This window comes from Narcine bancroftii, chromosome 6 (assembly GCF_036971445.1).
Source record: "Narcine bancroftii isolate sNarBan1 chromosome 6, sNarBan1.hap1, whole genome shotgun sequence".
NCBI classification, from domain to species: Eukaryota; Metazoa; Chordata; class Chondrichthyes; order Torpediniformes; family Narcinidae; genus Narcine; species Narcine bancroftii.
The window spans coordinates 76,816,921-76,839,821 of NC_091474.1; the positions used below are offsets into that span (position 1 = coordinate 76,816,921).

Consider the following 22,901-nt stretch of genomic DNA (forward strand, 5'->3'; position numbering starts at 1 on the left):
GGAATCTTGGACTGAGCGGTTGGCACTGAAAAGAGATTGGAAGTGTTCTGACCATCGGTTGAGGATGGAGATCTTGTCGCTGATGAGGACTTTGCCGTCTGAGCTGCGCAGCGGGCTTTGGACTTGGGGTGAGGGGCCGTACACAGCCTTTAGAGCCTCGTAGAAACCCCTGAAGTCGCCAATGTCCGCGCTGAGCTGGGTTCGCTTGGCGAGGCTTCTCCTCCAGGAAAAACAAGGACTGGTTCGACGAAAACAGCCAGGAAATCCAGGAGCTGCTGGGAAAGAAGCGAGCTGCCCACCAGGCTCACCTTACAAGCCGTCCTGTCCAGAGAAGAAACAAGCCTTCCGTCGCGCATGCAGCCATCTTCAGCGCAAACTCCGGGAGATCCAAAATGAGTGGTGGACTAGCCTATATATATACACACACACACATAATCTCAGAATGTATGACAGTTATATCAGTTCAAGTATCAAACTAGTGGAATTCCATTCAGATTCCATTCACTTCAAGCAAAATAAAAACACAACTTGCTGGAGGAAGTCAATGGGTCGAACAGCATCAGTGAGAGATTACAATGGTAACTTTCATTGTCGTACACATTGTACAATCTGCACTGATTGCAGCTGAGCAAGTATTTAGAATGAAAAACTTTAATAGTAAACCAATTGTATTAAATTTAAAGAGGCAATAAATACACAGGTTAACAATAAATATTCACAGTAATCCTAGTTCGAAGAATGACTTACACTCATGCAGCTAGTCCATGATTCGAGGAGTATGGAGAGGTTCAAAATTTTGATTGCACCACCAGGAGCAGCTGCTACCCCTCTACCATCAGACCCTTCAACAACAAGCTCAATCAGGGGCTTATTTAAGGCCTTGGACTTGTGCACTTTATTAATTTTTTTCCCTCTCTGTATGGCACAGACAGTTTGTTTACATTTCTTTATTTGTTTACATTGTGTACAGTTTTATTTTGTACTACTAATTAGTGGTAATTCTGCCATGCCTGCAGGAAAAAAAATCTCAGGGTTGTATGTAATGCCATGTATGTATTCCGACAGTAAATCTGAAATCTATTGTAAAGAAACTGAGCTTGATCAGCATTTCTGGTTGGAACCCTTCACCACTGACAGATGTAATGAAATAAGTCTGAATGAAATGTTCTGGCCCTGAACATCAACATTATTTGTCTCTCTCTGATGCTGCTCGACTCACTGAGTTCCCCCCCCCCCCCCACCCCTCGTTCCTCTGTGGTTGTATCTGAATGCTTTAAATTCCTCCTCATTTCAGAGGTCTACCATTTTAACATCAAATGAACGATCTGTGTTCATCCGGCCAATCAGTGAAAAGATACATTGGCCAGTTATCAGCTTAATTTCCTTCTTGGAACCAAGGTTCATCATCATGTGGTTTCTGAAGCAAAAGGCCATTCCACCGAGGCATGATGCACAAATATGCTGGAGATACTCAGCAGGTCACACAGCATTAGGGGTAACCAATGCTTTGGACCCTGGTTCCTTCGTCAAGGACCCATCACAGATCTCACCTGCTTCATTGACACCTAAATGGGGCAGCATGACTCTCCTTCTGAAGCACAAAACCAAATGAAACTAATAAAATAAGGAAGCATTGTCTGAACACCAGGTAAGAAATAGGAGCAACTGTAAGCTATTCCGATCGTACGGAGGAAACAACTGAGTTACAGGGAAAGGTTCAACACATTAGAACTTTATTCCCTGGAACGTAGAAGAATGAGGGGAGATTTGATAAGGTATTTAAAATTATGAGGGGGGATTGACAGAGTAAATGAGCGTAGGAACAGTGGATTGGAAAAACAACACTGGCTGAGCTTCTCCAGCATTTTGTGTTTTTACTAAATGTAGGTGGGCTTTTTCCACCGAGGGGAGGTGAGATACAAACCAGAGGACATGGGTTATAGCTGAAAGGGGCATGAGGGAGAACTTCTTCACACAGAGAGTGGTGCGAGTGTGCAACGAGCTGCCAGCTGACGTGGTGAATGTGGGCTCAATTTTAACATTTAAGAAGAATTCGGACAGGTACATGGATGGTAGGGGTGTGGACTTTGTGCAGTTCAATGGGAATAGGCAGAATATTTTGGCACAGACTAGAGGGTCAAAGGGCCTGTATCTGTGCTGTATGGTTCTAAACCTAACTGCTTCACGGGAAAGGGGTCCATTAACTTTCAGCAAGAAGAGTCCGAAGGGGGCCATAGCCAAAAAAATTGGGTGATCTACAGGGCATCAGTTTAGGCAGACATGTTGGGCTTGTCTTGATTTTGCAAATTACCTGGACAAACAGTCCTGATTCAGGGCCTTGACCTGAGAGACTGCCCTGCCTCTGCAGATTCTGCCCGACGCACTGAGTTCCATCCAGCAGAGCATTTATTTTGGTTCTACAGTCTCTTGCATCTTTTCCTTTCTCAGTCTCTTCCGTTTAACCCCAGGTAATCGCCCAATGTCATGAGAGATATGCGTTCCACAAATCTCAAGTGCAGGAACAGATTTGGAATTGAAAGTAGCTGTACTGTAGCCATCTGTCCATCATCTCCTCCTGTGTGTTAACTTTCACTCATGATCTTTTATTACTGTGTACATTACTGTATTATTCCCTGTATTATTAATATATACTGTATTATTAAGCTTAAAATGCTTAGTGTATTGGTAAGGAGTTTGTACTTTCTCCCTGTATCTGCTATGGTTTCCTCCCACAGTTAAAAACGTACCGGGCTGGGGGGTGTGAGTCAATTGGGTGGCACGGGCTCGTGGACCTGAAGGGCCTGTTATTGTGCTGAATGTCTAAAATTTAAAATGAAATGTGTCAACTTTTAATGGCATCTACCCCATTTATCAAAGGGATCAGATACAACAGTGGTATTTTTGAGAAGATACATTTCCCTTGTCAGTTTGTGTGGTGGAGGGGACATTCCACCCAAACACTCACCTCTCCCTACCCCTGCTGACAGGGTCTTGCCCCTGGGCACACAGACCAGTTTGATCGACACATCACAGAGAATCAGTGCTCCTGTGCCGTTGACAGCTTGTCATTCTCCCTGAGAGGGAGATGTGAATACTGAAAGTGTAGAGACCCTTCCTAGACATTGGACTGCGCAGCCTGAGAATCGAGAGGCCGGAACTAGAATTGGAATCAAACACAAAGAAATGCCCTCAGGTCTGCTCAGTACCCAATGAATCCAACAAATCAATAAGCATTCTAGTTGTCCACCTTTAAACTCCTTTGATCTTCTTCAGGGTCTGGAGTTTACAAAAGCACATCAAAACCTTCAAATAAAGCACTTACAAAACAGAACAAACCTTCCGATCCTTAACCTATTTCTATGAGATGGCTGCAAAGGTTCGAGGAAACTCTTTCATGAGATATATTCACTTGTGGCTGAGTAGCAAGAGACTGGAGGCAGATTACATTTGCAATCTTTTGTTCTCTTGGAGAGGATCGTGGCCGCTCACTACAGGTTAGTTATTTTGCAAGTACAGGCAGTCCCTGGGTTAAAAATGAGTTCCGTTGCCCGAATTTGTATGTAAGTCAGAACAGATACATTCGGTCTTTATTTAGCATCAGTTAGTCAAATGTTTATCTAAGTATATAGTATATATTTTACCTTTATATGCATATAAAATACTTACGAAAACACTAAGAATTTTAGGCTTAATAATACAACACATACTAATAATACAGGGAATAATACAGTACTATACACAATAATAAAAATAACTACATAAGCTCATGAGTAAAAGTTAACACACAGGAGGAGATGATGAACAGGTACTTTCAATTCCAAATCTGTTCCTGCACTTGATAGTTGTGGTACGTATCTCTCTCACGACGTTGGGTGATGGCAGCGCCCCTGACCCCATGCCCTCCTGCATCTGTCCTGTGCATTGGCACCTCCATACCAGACAGTGATGCAACCAGTCCGAATGCTCTCCACGGTACCCCTGTCACAATATGCAAGGGTTTTCAATGACATACAAAATCTCCTGAAACTCCTAACAAAATATAGCTGCTGGTGAGCCTTCTTTGTGATTGCCTCGACATCAAGTTCTGTTCGTTACTCATTGTATCCTACACATCGATTCTCCTCGGATTTTACCACTCACCCTAATTTTATAGTGGTCATGTAACCTACCAACCAGCTTACCCTCAGGATGTTGGAGAAAAATGGAACCCTCAGACCAAACCCCTGTCGTCTCGAGGAGAACGTGCAAACTCAGCATAGGTGTTTTTCACGTCAGGTGCAGGGCTGAACGGCTGTCTCAGCAGCTTACAGGTTCTGCAGCCCTAAATACTAAATCAAATGGGGAGAAAATTCTACCTTCTCCGAGATCTCCAGATTACTGTTTGTTGCCGCTGTCATCAAACAGAAGATTGGTTAACCAAAAGAAAGCAGAGAGTTGGGGTACAAGGGTCTTTGTCTGGTTGGTGAGCAGGGTGTCCGTACTGTGCCCGCAATTGATCTAGAAGAGGGATCTGCGTGTAGTGTATCTAAGTTTGCTGATGAATAACTTGAGAGCAAAAAGCAAACTGTGCAGAAGATACAGAGAGTCTGCAGAGGAATATGGATAGTGAGTGGGGAAGGGTCTGGCAGATAGAGTTCAATGTTGGTAAATATAAGGTTATTCTTTTTGGAAGAGAAAATGGAAGATCAGAATATTACTTAAATAGCAAGCAATTGCAGCATGCTGCCGAGCAGAAGGACTTGAGAAGGCTTGTGTGTGAATGCAAAAGGTTAGTTTGCAGGTGCAGCTGGCTATCAGGAAGGCTGGCTATCCCTCATTGGTAGAGGGATTGAGTTTAGGAGCAGGGAGGGTATGCTTCAGCTGTTCAGGGTTTGGAGAACTGCATGCAGTTCTGGTCTCCTTACTTGAGGAAGGATGCACTGGCCTTGGAGTCAGTACTGAGGAGGTTCACTAGATTGATTCCAGAGATGATGGGATTACACGTGAGGAGAGATTGAGTTGCCTGGGACTGTACACACTGGAAATCAGAACAATTGAGAGGACATCTAGAAACATAAAATTATGAAAGGAATACAAAGGATCGAAGGTTTTTCCACTGGTAGGTGAGATGAGAACAAGGGGGCATAGCTTCAAAATGTAGGACGGAGATGAGGAGGAACTGTTTTTCCCAGAGGTTGGTGAATCTGTGCAATTCTCTGCCCATTGAAGGAGTGGAGGTGAGCTCAGTAAGTATATTTAAGACAAAATGGAATAGATTTTTACATGGTAGGTGATTGAAGGGAAAAGCCAGGAAGATGGAGATCAGATCAGCCTTGATCTTATTGAATGGTGGAATACCTTATCAAATCTCCCCTCATTCTTCTATGTTCCAGGAAATAATGTCCTAATGTGTTGAATCTTTCCCTGTAACTCATTTGGTTTCCTCCGTACTTCTACTGACTACATAAAAAACATAAATATGATATGATTTCAGTCTATAGTGCCCCCCGCCACAATGTATTGTGGCCCTCAGGGGAGCCATTTTTCCCCAATGAAAATTGTTGCTCTAGATGAATACATACTCCATGGCCCCTTTAGTTTCTGCTCCACTCTGTGGGTCCAAAGTGGGTGATAAGTCCCACACGCAGTCCGCAAGCTGCCAGGGGTGGGGCAGATGGGGCCCAACTGAGTGGGTTGTTTGATTGTGGCGTGCTCCTCCCCACTGCAAGGCACTCTCCCGCCAGGAATCATGGCTGAGGGCAGGGAATGGGGAGCAGAGTGGAAACGAGGGATCCTCGACCCCCGAGGAACCACCTGAAAAATGTATATCAACCTGGAGGGCACCAGGGAATGTGCCAGGTTACCTTGTCTTTGTTTAAAAGGGGGATCAGACCTTTTAGACTCTGTCACTTTCAGGTCAGAGGTCGTTTCCTCTGACTGTGTCCAGCCTCTGCATTTTAATGATCGGGAGAAAGGTACAGGTGCCTGAAGATTTTGTCTATCTTTTGTCTCTCCCCCTCCTCTCTTCAGGTCCTACCTAGTCCCATCTGTCCTTCCCCAACAGCGGATGATGTCCTGATCCCCTTTTTTATTCTCTCTCTTGTCTCTACCCCACCCTCCCCCCAACCAGTCAACTGCCTCTGTCCATCATCCTTCAGCTTTCGCTGGTTCACCAGTCCCCTCCAACATTGTCCTTACCACAATGGCCATTGCTTGACGTAGGGGTCCATCCCGAATCGTGGATCATTCCTTTTCTCCGTTTGATGCTACTGATGGTTCCTCCAGAAGATTGTTTGTTGCATCAGATCAGCCATTAAAGCAGTGAACAGTGCAGCAGGCTCAAGGGCCAAATGACACAGACCTGCTCTATTTTCTGGGATTTTAGCACATCTCCTGCACAACCTAGAGTTTTGAAATCCAGAGCTCAAATTAATCGGTGCATGTGGATCAACACACACACACACACACACACACACACACACACACACACACACACACACACACACACACACACACACACACACACACACCATACGTATACACACACTCACATACATACACACACATTTACGCCCACACACAAACACATACAAAAGCACACATACACACATCCATACATACACATACATACTCACATACCTACACACACATTTACACCCACACACAACCCCATAAACAAGCACACGCATATACAAACACACACACCCACACCCCCATACATACACTCACACAAACACACAAACACACACACATCCATAAACACACATTTACACCCACACACAAACACATACAAACGCACACATACACACACCCATACATACACATACATACTCACATACCTACACACACATTTACACCCACACACAACCCCATAAACAAGCACACGCATATACAAACACACACACCCACACCCCCCATACATACACTCACACAAACACACAAACACATACACACATCCATAAACACACATATACACCCACACAAACCCCATACACAAACACACACCCCTGTACACACACACATACAAACACACAGTTACAACCCCCCCCCCCTCCACACACACACTAATTTATACGGTTGGACATTAATAAAATGAAATCAAGTCTGCTACGTGTGGCGTGATGATTGTCCAAAGGTCAAAGCATCATATTTTAATGATCTGTCACACAGCACCAGAACGGTTGAAGGCATAAACCCTTAATTGGAAAATACAAATCCACACATATTCATAACCTTAAAATCTGAACGTACTGAGCAAGGCTTCCAACAAGGAACATAAATAATGTTGAGGAATGAGATCCTGTGCTTTCACCAGGGCTGCTATTTGTATCCTGAAACAAAATGAAATGCACATTACAATTTGCAAAGAAATGGATGACAGACATGAGCACTGGCTCATCTGACGATGTTGCATTGTCACTGATATTTCGGGCTGTGTGTGAGTAGCTGCACTGCTCATTTTGTGGTCTCCATTTAAAAGGTTACGAGCAAGCAGCAGGAACTGTCATTTCATGCCCATCGGTAAGTGTGGTCTTGAGGGATCATGATGGATGACTTGAGCATTCCAGGCATAGCATCCATGATCCGCACTTATAACCTCTACTCAAGCACCAAATTCCAGAAGTTTCCATTGACAGGAGATGATAAGAAAAAAAAATCAAGATCACTTGACCCATTGAAGCTCACTTTAACCTTTTCCATTAAGGAGCCGCCCTGTATCACAAGCAACATACTGACCTCAACCATCTTATTTATCAAGATATTCTAAAGATTTCATGCTTCTTGAGAAAGTTCCTTCTAATATTTGTTCAATAACTGTCGTCTTACTCGACTGCAAAACTGATTGAATTGTTTCCCAGGCACTTACACAGGAAATGAATACACATGTAATGTACGAGTTTCGTTGAAGACCAGAGCCCTGAGGTCACAACGACAGTGCTGCAAACCAACAGTTCGCAACAGGGCGTCCTAAAGCCCTCCTGGGGGATGCAGCACATTTACCACATATAATCGTGTAAAAGGTGAATTTTGTGGAACATTATTTAATGTTAAATTTAAGAGGTTGACTATTACATGGATACTATTTTTGAGGGGCTGTAATTTAGACTAGAATCCAAAATACTGCATCGGAAGCAGAAGCCCAAATTATTTCTAAATGAGCAAAGAACCAAAGCTCAATGAATTAAAGTAATAATAGTCTGCACATCAAAACACACAACCTACCAGGTAACAAAAACCAAACGAGTAAAAGACTAAAATCTGCAGTCGGCAGACACAAAGGGTTGGGGGGAGTGGGAAGAAAGGGAGAGCTCAAAGGAGGAGATGGGGTTGAGTAGGGAGAGGTGTGAGGGGATAGGGAAGGGGAAGGAGTGATGATGGGAGGGGGGGGATGATGAGCCTGTGGGATCCAGAAGACAAGGTATCCAAATGTGTCAGCCTTACAGAGGCCGAGGCTGGAGTAGGATCAGGGGAGGGAGTCGGCGTGGACGCTGGTTCGGGGGGGGGGGGGGGTTGTTGAGACCACGGTAAGTATCTGGGACGCCAAAGGCATCGGGAGCTCTGGTCTGCCGGCAGCTGGAGCCGAGGTGAGAGTTCATGATCGAGGTGCCGGGAACTCTGTCCTGTGGGATTCCAGGGCGGAGTGAGAGGCTCGCATTGACTTTTACACCAGATATATGAAAAATTCCAGATTTTTTGGCCAAAAATAGAGGGTTGACTTTTTACACAAGACCAACTTTTACACAAGTAAAACATACACACAGCCTTGTTTTCTTTTCATCTTATGATACATAATATTTTTATGTTGTTTATGTAGGCAGAAGAAGTACGGAAGAAACCAAAACTTTACTGCTTCACATGGAAGGGGGGGCCATAAGTTTTCAGCAGAGTCCCTCGTAGCTGAAAAAAGGTTGAGGACAGCTGCTGGAGACAGCATGTTATACAATGTGAATGGCACTGTCTGCCACCGTGGGGACTGTACTCACAATGTGTGGGTCCCTCATCCCCAGGACTGAGCTTCACGCCTTATTCACACCTTGCACAACACTAATACAATGCCAGTGACCCCAGTTTGAAGCCAGCAATATCTTTAGGGAGTTTGCACATTCTCCTCGCATGTACTGCATGGCTTTCCTCTGGGTGCACCGGTTTCATCCCTCATTCCAAAGACGCATAGGGTTGGTAGGTTAATTGGTCACATGTGTGTAGTTGGGCGGCGTGGGCTCGTGGGCTGGAAGGGCCTGTTAGCATGCTATATCCCTAAATTGAAAAAAATAACAGAAATCAAAAGGATTTGGGAAATACTCATGTACATACAATACAATACCTTGCCCCATTTAAGTTGAACACAGTGTCATTTCAGTGCCAAGAAAGGATTAGGAAGGGGAGATTCGCAGTGAAGTGATTAAAACCAGAACTCTGGTCCATAAAGAGAGTGAAAGTGGCAGAGATGATGCCAACCAGAATTTAAAATATAGAAGAGAGATAGATTCTTAGATATTAAGAAAAGCAAGAGGTATAAAATCATTGCAGAAGAGAGGCAGTGAATTAAAGATCAGCCACAATTGTTTTGACTATTGGAACAGGTACAATGGGCAGAATGGCCTACCCCCATTTATATTTTGGAGAAACGAGGGAACAGCAGATGCTGCAAACCTGAGCAAACATTAGGTGTAGGAGCTCAGCAGGTCAGGGAGCGCCCATGGAGAGTAATGGACAGTCAACGTTTTGGCTGAGGACTCTTTTGAAACACTAGATGTTGGTTGTCTATTTCTCTCCATGGATGCCGCCTGACCTGCTGAACCCCTCCAGCTTCTCTTTGTTTGCTCCTGTTTATATTTATTTTGCAACAACTGTGGAACTAAAACCATTCTTAGTTATGGCTCCTTTTATTGTCAATTTCAACGGTGAAAACTCCGGATTGTAAAACTCCATCCAGTTCAGTGATGCTCTTTGGAGAAGAAGCTTTGCCATCCTTACCCAGTAAGGGACTCTGGACCCTCCGTTGCATTTGATTGCTTATTCTGCTCAGGTGCAATTAAAGGAGGACAAATAAATTGCCAGCGATATCCACATCCTGTGAATCAATCCACAGGACAATAAAAGTGGCAGAGATGATCACTGGAGTCTCCCTCCCCACCATCAATGTGACCTACGGGGGTCATTGTCTGAAGAGGGCTCGCAAAATCATTGAGAACCCCTTCCACCCTGCAGGAGTATCAGAGCCAGCACCACCAGGCTGAGGAACAGCTTCTTCCCACGGTCAGTGAGAATGCTGAACGACCAAAGGAACTACTCGCACTAACCATTCAAGACTCTCATATGTAAAAAAAAATCAAACATTATTTATTTATTTATTTGTATAGATAAACTACTTGTCGTGGATATGTCTTGTTTGTCTGTACATGTGTTATGTCTGGTTGATTGTCTGTATGTTTTGCACTGAGGACCAGAGAATGCTGTTTCAACAAGTTGTACTTGTGCAATCAGATGAAATAAACTTGACTTGAATGAATTATATATAAAGAAAATCCTGAGACATTTGTGTACCATCTGATTGGAGAGCATGAACACAAAGCAAACCTACTGCTTTAGAAATCAACCACATTTTCATATCGTGCACTTTGTATGTTCTTATAAATGTACTGTAAAACCTGAGCAGTGATTATTTTACTGTGCGAATAGTTAGTTCTCCATTCCCCTATAAAATCATTTCACACAGTGGAAGTGAGGGATGAAAACATGTGCATGGTATGTGGAACGTTTTACATTTATCAACATCTCTCAGTTGCATAACTGATCCAGGTTCCTTCACAAAGCATTTGTTGACCTTGTGCTTTGACTGCTCCTCTTATTCAAGGCTCACCATGAAATTCTTGGAGATTGAGGGGGAGACCTGATGGTGGTGCAGAAAATCTTCAAAGGCTTCATGGGGTGAGCAGTCAGGATCTGTTCCCCAGGACAAAATCATCGCACACCAGAGGTCATCAATTTAAGGTGAGGGTGTGGAAGTTTAAGGGAGGTGTGCAGGGCAAATATTTTACACAGAGAGTGGTGGGTGCCTGGAATGGGCTACCAGGAGTATTGGTGGAAGCAGATACAATAGTTGGCTTTAAGAGATTTTCAGATAGACACATGAATATCCAGGGGATGGGGAGTGGAGACTGGGAATATCCATCAGGTTCAAACAGAAGGCTTTTAATTTGATTTGTACATCATGTTCGGCACAGACACATGGGCTGAAGGGACCGTTCCTGTTCTGTGTTGCCCGTAGCTGGATGCACATGGGTGGTTCGATCTCCACATGTCCAAACATCAATTTCTGGACCGTTCTGCTTGATGCCATGCGTCAGACTGATACAATGGTTCACAGGTATTCCCTATCCACTAAGCAGTCTCTCCTGCCTTGAATCCATGTTGTTTTTTTGTTTAATTAGAAGTCCCTCAACTGGAACTTTGTCAAATTACTTCAAGTGATTTGCAAGATTGATCAGCATCAACGATTCGATTCTGAAAATCAGTTCCCATCACTTTCCATTTAGCTTCATGCTTTCTTTTCTATTCAATCATAATTGCTTTACTTTCCGATCTCAGTAGAAACATTTCCTGCTGTAGTTCATTAAACCATTGTGACTGTTTCTTAAAATGTGACTGAAATTTTCTCCCTCTTTTCCTCTCTGGAGTTTAGAAGAATGAGGCGATTTCTTTGAAACACAAGGTTTCAGGTGGGCTTGACAGGGCAGGTGTGGATGCTGAGATGACATTTCCCCTGGTGAAGGGACAGGAGAGAGTCATGCAGCCTAGAAAGAAGCCCTTCGGACCACTACACTTCTGCCAGCCTACTGGATGAATCACACCTGACTGAGATTGGGAGGAAATCCTTCTCTAGGAGCATTATGAACCTTGGAATTCTCTACCCTAGAGAGATATAAATGTGGAGTCTTCGAAGGTAAATAAAGGTGGTATGGTTAGTACAATGATGTTCTAGCACCAGCAATCGGGATCACTGTTCGATTGCTGCGCTGTCTGCAAGGAGTTTGTCTGTTCTTCCCATCTCTGCATGGGTTTCCTCTCACCATTCAAAACTACCAAGGATGAACGTCAATTGGGTGTAATTGGGCACCAGGGGGTTGTGGGCTAAGAAAGGGCCTGTTACCATGCAGTATGTTTACATTTAATTTTTTTAAAACATCCTCTGATACTTTCAGACAACAGAAATCAAGGGGTGTGAAGGTCAGCAGAAACTTACAGCTGAGACAATGATCGGCTGAATGTGAAGATATAGTGTCACATAGCAGACGTCTGGGGCAGAAGAGGCCATTCCTGCTCCTATTTCTTACATTCTTTAATTTAGACCTACAGCACAGTAACAGGCCCTTTTGTCCCACGAGCCCATGCTGCCCAATTACACCCAATTGATCTGCAACCTTGGTATGTTTGGAAGGGTGGGAGGAAGCCAGAGCACCAGGAGGAAACCCACACAGACACAGGGAGCACGTTAAAAACTCCTTGCAGACAGTGCTGGATTCGAACCCTGGTTACTGGCACTGTAACATCATTGCACTAACTGCTACACTAACCATTCCACACTTGCTGGAGGCAAATGACAACAGCCGATTAACTAACTGGCCTGGGATGTGGGGGAAGCCATGGCACCTGGAGAAAACCACAGAGCTGCAGGGAGAGCATGCAAACTCCACAAAGACAGCACCAAATGTCAGGATTAAGTACAAGACATCAACTCACCTTCCTGCATTACTATGTTGCCCTTATTGCTTTGTCATTCATCAAATGAAAATTTTTGAGGGCCAGAAAATGAAAAAAAAAATACAACATTGCATTTTATTGGTCATTACATTTTAACATTAGCTTGTGGGGGCGCACATCGAGATGCAGGCGAACCAGCTCTGCACTGTTATGGCCGCGGCAGTCAAGATGGCACCGCTGAGCGCATCTTCTTGTGTGCTCAAACACAGGCTTTTCAAAAATAAACCGTTGGAAGTAGAAGCGACTGACAGCATGTAGTCTCATTTCACTTCCCTTGGTACCTACCGCTACAAGATTTAATATGTTGTTTTCTATTTTACATATTTAAAACAAATGTCAGTAATGTTTTATCTTTCTAGTGTGCCTCTTTGCTTTTTATCCATGCCATTCTGCTTTCATTTGGTTTAAAAAAAGGTGAAAAAATTTCAGTCAGTCGAGGCCAAATCTTGGTGCCATGAAATTTTAAATATCTGCTTCATCCACAAACTGAGTGAAACATGAAAGTCAGATGATGCTGTGATTATAGTAAAAACACACATCATACCCAATTTACATCTTTATTGGTCACCTCTCTGCTGGCCAGTCTTTAGTCTTGTTCAATCCGTGCCTCCTTATTTACACCCCATTGACCTACACCTCCTGGTGTGTTTCAAACAGTGGGAAGAAATAGGTGCCCCGGGGAAAACCCATGCAAACACGGGGAGAACGTACAAACTCCTTACAGTGCGGGTTTCGAAGCCTGGTCCCAATCGCTGGTGCTGTAACAGCGTTGCGCTAACCGCTACACCAATCTGTGCACCAATGTGGAAATTGTCATGTGTTATTTAACAACGCATTGTGGGATAAACTCAGTTATCTTCATTAAATACTCAATTAATTTTTTATCTCTTCAAAGCACCCCTGAAAGGTAAACAAAATCAATCAATTTTTTAAAGAGCATGGAACACCACATGGTTCAAATTATCAGCAAATTCATTCTCCAGTTTCCCCAGTCAGCAAGCCCGCCATGCCTGCTGCTACTTATCGAACAGTCAGAAGGTCAGAATCTTCTGATATTTGGACTCAAAGGATCACACTGAGAACTTACTCCACATTCAACTAATTCAATACAACAATCGACAGAAATCTGAGTTAGGCTCACATTATACAGAGAGAAATAGATTTCATGTTTCTCATCAGTGTTCTGATAGAGATATTTCAATGAAGTATATGAGCTGGGATGTTATATTGTGTATAGGAGTTGGGATGTTATAGTAAAATTGTATAAGACATTGGTGAAACCAAATTTGGAGTATTGTATGCAGTTTTGGTCACCTAACTACAGGAAAGATAGCAATGAGGCAGAAAGAGTCCAGTTTTACGCGGATGTTGCTTGGACTTTAGGGACTGAGTTGCAGGGGTAGGTTAAACAGGTTAGGACTTTATTCCCTTGAGCATAGAAGAATGAGGGGAGATTTGATCGAGGTATTTAAAATTATGAAGGGGACAGACAGATTAAACGTAGTAGGCTTTTTCCACTGAGGGTAGGTGAGATGCAAATCAGAGGACATGGTTTAATGGTGAAAGGGGAAAAGTTTAGGGGAACATGAGGGGGCACTTCTTCACACAGAGAGTGGTGGGAGTGTGGAATGAGGTGCCAGCTGAAGTGGTGAATCCAGGCTCAATTTTAACATTTAAGACAGATTCATGGATGGGAGAGGTATAGAGGGCTATGGACTGGGTGAGGGTCAGTGGGACAAGGCAAAAAAAGGTTCAGCACAGACTAGAAGGGCCGAAAGTGCTTGCTTCTGTCCTGTAGTCTCTATGGCTCTATGGAAAGTTTGAGCTAGAAATGTTAATTCTGTTTCTCTCTTCCCAAGTGCTGCCTCATTGGGTATTTCCATTAATTTTCTGTTTTTGTTCCTGAAAATTTAACAGCTTATTTTTGTTCAGAAAAAAAGCTGAAATTACTTAAATGGTGCAAATAAAAGCTCAGTTGAGGAACATAGCATAAAATAGAATTCAAAGCAGATGATTTAAACAAAATTACCGAAACTCAGTGAATTGTATATGTTGTAGACATCAAGGAGATGCATTCAAATATTTCTGAATGAGGAAACCTGCTAAAACATCTACCCATATTTTGTACCCCCTTACTAATTTGCCGACATGTTTAAATAACGCAGTAAGATCACATTAATTGCACAATATAAAGAAGAGGCTCCATCACAACCAATGGCATCGATTAATCTAGGATTCCAGAAAGAAAGCATCAGTGAATGAAGAGATTTTGAAGACTCCATTACACTCTGGCATAGTAGCCTGAAGGATGAGCATTCCATTCACTCAGGAAAGGCATGTCATGTCAAGTCAAGTCAAGCCAAGCCAAGTTTATTGTCATCTGATTGTACAAGTACAACCTGATGAAACAGCGTTCTCCAGTCCTCAGTGCAAAACATAAGGACACACAACCAGACGTAATACACAGACAGACAAACAAGACATATGCAGGACAAGTATTCAAACATAGACGTAAATAAATAAATAGATAGGCAGAGATAAATAAATAGATAGCATGGTCATGATGGGCAGGATGATCCTCTTCTGTCCCAGAATCCTTTGGTTCTTTACATCCAAGGACAAGAACTCCACATCACCCATCTCACACCATCGAGAACATCCATGGGGAATGTTGCCGTTGGAAAGCAGCAGCAATTATCAAGGACCCACACCACCCAGCACATGTGTTGTTCTTACTGCCGCCATCAGGAAAGAGGTCTAGGTGCCACAAGACTCACCCCAGCAGGTTCAGGAACACCTGCTACCCCTCCACCATCAGACCCCTCAACCACAAACTCAATCAGGGACTCGAATAAGGACACTTGGAGTTTATTGATTTTTTTTTCCTCTCTGTATTGCTCAATCTGTTCGATTACATTTCTGTATTTGTGTACATATCTTCTTGAGTTATTTTGAGCATTACCAGTAAGTGGTGATTCTGCCTCGACGTAGGGTAAAGAATCTCAGGATGATGTCGTGGCGAGAGTAAATCAGAACTTTGAACACAGGCAAATTACAGTAAAAGAGTTCACATTCATTCATTTTGGATTCAGGGACACCATTTGAATTTTAGGGTCACGCTTCCTCTGCCAGCTCTCCTTGGCGGGAAGCTGATTGTCTGGGTGCAAAGCTGTTTCAAAGCTGAATCTTTGCATTTTGGAAGTTAACCTGATAAATGCAAAGTTAATGCATCTTCCCATCCCAATGAAGGGAAATCACTTGAATGAGAATATATTTCTCAAGTGGAGAAATTGTAAAATACTGTTCTTAATAAATATTATTTCTTTTACAAAAGGGAAAGGAGTTTTTAATGGCATGCTAAGTCATAATTACTGCTCAGCAAAAGCTGGCCTTAGTAGAATCCGACTTTGTACATGTGGATTGTTATACCCTCACTTAAATGGTATGTATTTTAAAATGTTAATTTGTTTTTTATGATGGTTTGGCTTCTCTAATCATTTGCACAAGTTCCAATTTCATTTTGCACTGTAAAAGCAATTGTTAAAAGTTGTGTGCGGCACATTTAGGCAACGCTGTTACAGCGCCAGCAACCCAGGTTCCAATCCCGTGCTATCTGTAAGGAGTTTGTACTTTCTCCCCGTGTCTGAGTGGATTTCCTCCGGGTGCTCTGGACCCCTTTCACCCTTCAAAATGTACCGGGGGCTGAGGGATAATTGGGTATAATTTGGCGGTACTTGTTTAAATGGTCATCATTCCCAATTTTAAGATGTTTGCCGCTGCCTGTAATAATTCATCAGTGAGATAAGTCAGCCATCTTTATGGCATCGGTGCTGATGACTGAATCCCTTTTGACTGTCACTTGACAATGGACAATCAGCATCGAGAGAGGGGCAGTTCTCACCACAGACATCTCTGCAAGGACCTCTCTGTGAGATCAATGACAGCACTGCCTTGTGACTGCCTCCAGATCTTATCCTGAATCTGGATCAGAATGAGAATTTATTGTTATGAACATGAGTCACAAAATGTGTTGATTCATGGCAACATTACAAGGTGCACAAATTGCCATGAATTACATTAAAAAAAATAATTAATCCATGTAAAAGAAGAAAAGAAGTGAGGTAGTGTCTGTGGTTTCATTGTCCAGAGGGATTGAAGTTGTTGGTACCATTGGATGTTCATCTTTAAGCCTCTGCATGTCCTTCCTGATGGTAGCAAAGAGGGCCTGGCCTGGGAGGTGGGGGTCCTTCAGGATAGAGGGTGCTTTCTTAAAACACCGCCTCTTACAGATGTCCTCGATAGAGTGGTCTGATGCCCGTGATGGCCCTGGCTGAGTTCACAACCCTCTGTAGCCTTTTCCTGTCCTGTGCATTGCCACCTCCATACCAGACAGTGATGCAACCAGTCCGAATGCTCTCCACAGTACAACAGTGGAAATTTGCAAGTCTCCTCAAATTCCTCAGAAAGTATAGCTGCTGGCGAGCATATTTCAGGATCACGTTGCCTGGGAGGTCAGAGATAATACCCCAGATTTGAAGTTCTTTACCCTCTCCACTGCTGATCCCTTGATGTGTTCCCTTGGCTCTGAGTTTGAAATTATTCTTATTGCTCACTATATTAAGTTTTGACAAAAATGCAAATTTATACCAAGATGATTAAACAAATGCATTCTGGCAGAAGATGCAGAAGAGAGGGGGATTATTTCTAACGTGCTGCAGAATAGAACTCACTTATCAAAATTAAAAGTTGTGTCTCTCCCTCATTTAAAACAACATATCGTGAAATCTTTACTAATTCCCTAGAATTTATTGCTTTTACTTCACTCTTGAAAATTACTTCCAGTAGGATTCCACGCCATTTATATTCTGTGTTCAGAGGTGTTAATGAATCCTTCATGGGCACACAGTGGTTTCCTCTGCACATTCTTCTCAAGTTGCTGGTCGCAACCTTCCAGTGAAACTGACGATTTACCCAGGGGTTTCCCATTCAGATTTTCCTTGTTTTCCAAGGGTGTTCTTTAATTTCATTGTTTCGAGCGCAACTCCCAAAGGGCTCCTTGGAAGCTCATGTCAAATGTTTGTACTTCACCTGTGAGGGCAGGCACTGAGCTCTGACAAGATCCATATCCTTAAACAAATCCATCCCTTCAACTCTTCCTGCAGGTGAGGGTTCTGAGGAAGGGTCCCTGTCCTGAAATGTTGAGTGTTTTCTTTTTCCACAGATGCTGAGTCCTTCCAGCATCTTCTCTCCCTATAAGATATTTCAAACCTATCTCAAAAAACAGTCATCATTTCCAATGTCCCCTTCTGTACATTGGTGTCAAATGTTCTTCTTCAATAAAGCTCCTGTCTTCCACCTTAAAAGGTTTTACAACAAATCACAACTGTCGGTATTTGGTGGCTGTTCAGGAACACGATGGCCTACTGAGAGAGAGAGAGAGAGAGAGAGAGAGAGAGACCCAGGCAGGACACATACCACGTTTGTCACAAAATCACAAGATATAGGAGCAGAAATAGGCCCAATGGCCCATCGAGTCTGATCTGCTATTCTAATCATGAGCTGATCCATCCACTCAGTCCCACTCCCCGGCCTTCTCCCCATAACCCTTCATGCCCTGACGGATCAAAAACCTGTCAATCTCTGTCTTAAATACACCCAATGACCTCGCTTCCACAGCCTCCTGTGGCAACAAGTTCCACAGATTTACGAGCATCTAGCTCAAGGTTGATAGAGTGAGTGAGAAGACATTCAAGGTGCTTGCCTTCATGAGCTGAGGTGCAGAAGACAAGAGCAATAAGGTCATGCTGAAACCGTGTACGTCTGTTAGACCTCAACAAAAATGAACCTGCTGGAGGAACACAATAGGTCAGTCAGTGTCTGAGGAAGCACTTCAGGTCGCGACCTTTAAGCAGGTCCTTGACCCAAAATGTCGACTTCCCCTCGATCTCTACAGACACTGCCTGAACCTGCTGAGTTCCTCCAGCAGTTTGTTTTTTAGTTCCAGGTTCCAGACTGTTGTGCCTCCAAGTCAATCGTTAGAATGTAACTTGTTTACTGCATGAAGTTCCCATCCTCATTTTACAAACGTCCTCATTACACTGGAGAGGGCTCACAGAAATGTTCACAGTCCTGGAAAATTGTGCTTGCAAGGCAGCTCAATTAGTGTAGTGGTTAGCGCAATGCTATTCTGGATAGATTTCGACATAGTAGGGGAAGGAAGGGAAATAGGAAAAGGCAGGTAGGTGGAGATGAGCTGATCATCAGATCAGCTGGGATCACATTGAAAGGCGGGGCAGGTTCGACGGGCCGGATGGCCGATTCCTGCTCCTATTTCTTAAGTTATTATTTCAGCCCCAGTGACTTGGGTTTGAATCTGGTGCTGTTTTAAGGAGTTTGTACCTTCTCCCCGTGTCCTGCATGGGTTTTCTCTGCGTGCTCCGGTTTCCTCCCACCTTCCAAAAATGTATGGATTTGGTAGGTTAATTGGTTGTAATTGGCCAGCATGGATTTAAGTGCCTAGAAGTGCCTTCTACTGTACTGTGTCATTAAAATAAAATTGGAGGTGTGAGTTTTCTGTTTGGAGCAGATGGGGCTGAGGGGAGAGTTGAGCATGGTGTTTACAATGAGGAGGGATCCAGCTGGAGTGAAGAGGGACGTTCCAATTCTTTTGAAGGAAGAATCAAAAAGTGGGAAGCACACTTCAGGATCAGGATTTATTGTCATGAACAAGTCATGAAATCCGTGATCTGTGGCAGCATCACAGTGAAGACGTTTATATAAACCACCTTACAAAACAAAACAAAAATCGTGTAAGAAAAGGGAAAAAAAAATCAAAGTCAGGCAGGGTTTGTGGTTCATTGATCATTTAGGAATCTGATGGCAGAGGGGAAGAAGCTGTCCTTGTGCTGTTGAGAGCTTGTCTTCAGTCTCCTTTACCTTGTTCCTTACGATAGCATAGTGAAGAGGGGATGGCCTTGATGATAAAGATTGCTTTCTTAAGACACCACCTCACGTAGATGTCCTCGATGGAGTGAAGTCTGGTGCCCATGATGTTGCAGGCCGAGTTAACAACCCTCTGGAGTTTTTTCCTGTCCTGAGCATTGGCACTTCCACATCAGACAGAGACGCAACCAGACAGAATTCTCTCCAAGGTATATCTGCAGAAATGTTCTCGTCTTTGATGAAGAACCGAATCTCTTCAAACTCCTTTCAAAGTAGAGTCGTTGGTGAGCCTTCTTCTTAATTGCATCAACCTGGAGACTCTAGGACAGATCTTCAGAGATGTTGACACCCAGGGATTTGAAGTTCTTGACCCTCTCCACTACTGACCCCTCAATGAGGACTGGTTCATATTCTCCTGATTCCGAGATTAATAGAGGGAAGATGTTCTTCTTGCAGAGGGAGGAAAGGATAGCTGCCTGAAGTCTAGCTGCAGCAAAAAATGCTTCAGCAATTGTGAAAAGACCTTGTTTATTTTTTTTAATCTTGAATAAAATCTATTTTGAAATTAATTTTAGAAAAGGCTCCTACCAATCAAAAAGTACTAGGGTATTTTCTTGAAGAGCTATAGCCTGCAACACTGCAGAACTAGAGCCTGGGTAATTCTGGCACTGACAGGATGGATTGAGCAGTTTCCTTTAATGTCGTAAATTTTATATAATCTGATGATGAAGGACAAGGGGAGCATTCAGCCATTCACTCATTGGTTGTAAAGTGGATCTGAGGCACGCCAAGAGCACGGTCAACAGGGTATTGATGCTACTTGTAAAGTAATTCCTAATGCACTTTGCATTTTTCATTCTGTTCTGCTTTAGGTTCCCAGCGTTTGTTGCTGTCCTTTTAATTTGCAGGGTCAAATATTCCGTCGACGTTTCATGTCTGAATCCAAGCCACGACACCGTAGAAGCAGAGTGGATGCAGAGAAGGTGACTGCCGTATCAGAAGCGGAGAGAAATTTTCATCAGTTTCCTTATGTCAATAAACATTTGGATAGAACACAGATCAAAGCACGGGAGCTTTGAGTTCTGCAAATATGCCTTTGGTGTTGCAGGAGCTTTAAGCAAATGTCGTAATTGGAACGGACAGAGATGAATTGATTGCTGCTATTTTTTGCCACACAGCCTTCCTTTCCCCTCAAGGACTAGATGTCGTGGTTAGTACTGAATGCAGCAGCAAAGAGAAAACAAGCTCCAGATGGCCCCTTGCTTTAATTTTACTCTCCACAATTAGATTGGGCACATCTTCCAGGCTCGTGAAGCCTGTTTCAAGATAGAAGTCAGATGAGAAGCAAAGGTGGGGGCTTTTTAATGTTTTAAATTTTTTTTAACGATACACCATGGCAGAAGGCCCTTCTGGCCTTGACTCCAGAGTCATCCATTTGCATCCAATTAACCTATAAATTCCGTACGTTTTGGAGAGGGGGAGGAAACCTGGGTATTTGGTGAAAACCCATGCAGGTCACGGGGAGAACATACATAATTCGTACAAACAGCAGTAAAACATGAAAGTCTGCAGACACTGTGATTGATGTAAAAGAACAATGCTGGAGAAACTCAGCAGGTCAAACAGCATAGATAAGGTAAAGATACATAACCTACATTTCATCAAGGTATGGACAAAATGTGGACAGGTGCCTGAAGAAGATCGTGTGTGGGGAGGGGCAGGGGGAGGAGCACGGTCCCACAGGCAGGGGGTAATAGGTGGATAGGGGGGGGGGGGGTCACACCGCCAAACAGGAGGAGGAGGAGGGATGGCTCTGTCAATGGAGAGGGAAGAGAGTAGAGAGTTGGAGGAAAGAAAACAGAGAGATGGACAAGAGAGAGGAAAAACAGGGAGTGGGCCAGCAGAAACCAGGGAGGTCAATGTTGATGCCATCTGGCTGGAGATTGGCAAGACAGAATATTAGATGTTGCTCCTCCAATTTATGGGTGGGCAGAAGGCTTTCTCCTTTTGTGCTCCTCCCCCTGCCCTTCTACCCCCCACTATTTTGTTTGAGCGCCGGCCGACATTTTTTCATACCTTGATGAAGGGCTCAAGCCCGAAACGTTGGTTCTGTATCTTTATCTTTGCTCTATAAAGTACATGGTTTGACCTGCTGAGTTTCTACAGCGTTGTGTCTTAACAGACAACGTCAGATTTGAACCCAGGTCGCTCACGTTATGATAGCGACATCCTAACAGTGCCAACCAAGTTGCAAGCAACTCGGGCAAGGCAGAAATAGCTCAGTGGAAATATGATTGGACTCCGGCAGTATGGCAGCCCTCAGCACTGAGATTTTAACAATGAAGACCCTGTACAGGTGTGACAGCATGGAGCATGGTTGTCAAATGTTAAAATTCCCCAATCACTTCCCTCCTGGATTTGACAATGTCGGTATATTCAACTGGAGTAAAGTGCCTCTTACACAGTAACATGACCTTGGTTTCATCAAGGAGGTGAGTAGACTTCAGTCGTGTCTTATCTTACTGTTGAATGCTGCACTCCGGCAAGGTATAATGCCGAAGCCTGATATGATGCAGAGAGAGGGAATCCAAGGCTGTTTCAAAAAAAGGAACAAATGGATATCTGAGCATCAGGAAAGCTTTTTTGCCATATCTCGGTACACATGACAATCATAAACGAGTCCAGTAAATAAATCTAAATCTCTAAGTTGAGTCTCTGGCGCAGGATTAAAAGAGTGCTGCATTCTTGATGATGCTCCTTTCTAGATGACAACTGTCTTTTTCTCTCAGATGAGAATAAAGTATCACATGGTGCTGCTCAGAAGGAAAGGACTGATTCACCACCAGACAGATCTTCCCCTCTCCGCAGGGTCCATTCCCTCCATGACTCCCTCGTCCACTCCTCCCTCCCCACGAATCGCTCCCTTGGCCCCTAACCCTGTGACCGCAGGAGATGCTCCAGTTGCACCCACACCTCCTCCCTCACCACCATTCTGGGCCCCTTCCAAGTGAAGCAACACTTGAATCTGTGGGGGTGGTCGTCTAGTGCATCTGGTGCTCCCTTTTTGGTTTCCTCTACATCGGAGAGACGAGACGCAGACTGGGAGATTGCTTTATTGAGCACCTCGGCTCTGTCCGCTGTAACAGAGGCCACCCATTTCATTTCCCCACCCAATTCCCTTGCTGACACGTCTGTCCATGGTCTCAAGCATTGCC

The 22,901-nt window shown here is 43.7% G+C and overlaps 1 long non-coding RNA gene across 1 annotated transcript; it reads right to left on the minus strand.

Moving 5' to 3' along the window:
• Nucleotides 1–3,709: 3,709 nt before the first annotated feature.
• LOC138737534 (uncharacterized) lies at nt 3,710–22,275 on the minus strand. Its single transcript, XR_011341003.1, has 4 exons — nt 22,148–22,275; nt 7,231–7,310; nt 6,178–6,381; nt 3,710–3,978 (listed from the first exon to the last, which is right to left on the minus strand). It is a non-coding gene; the product is annotated as an uncharacterized lncRNA (long non-coding RNA).
• Between the last annotated feature and the right edge of the window lie 626 nt (nt 22,276–22,901).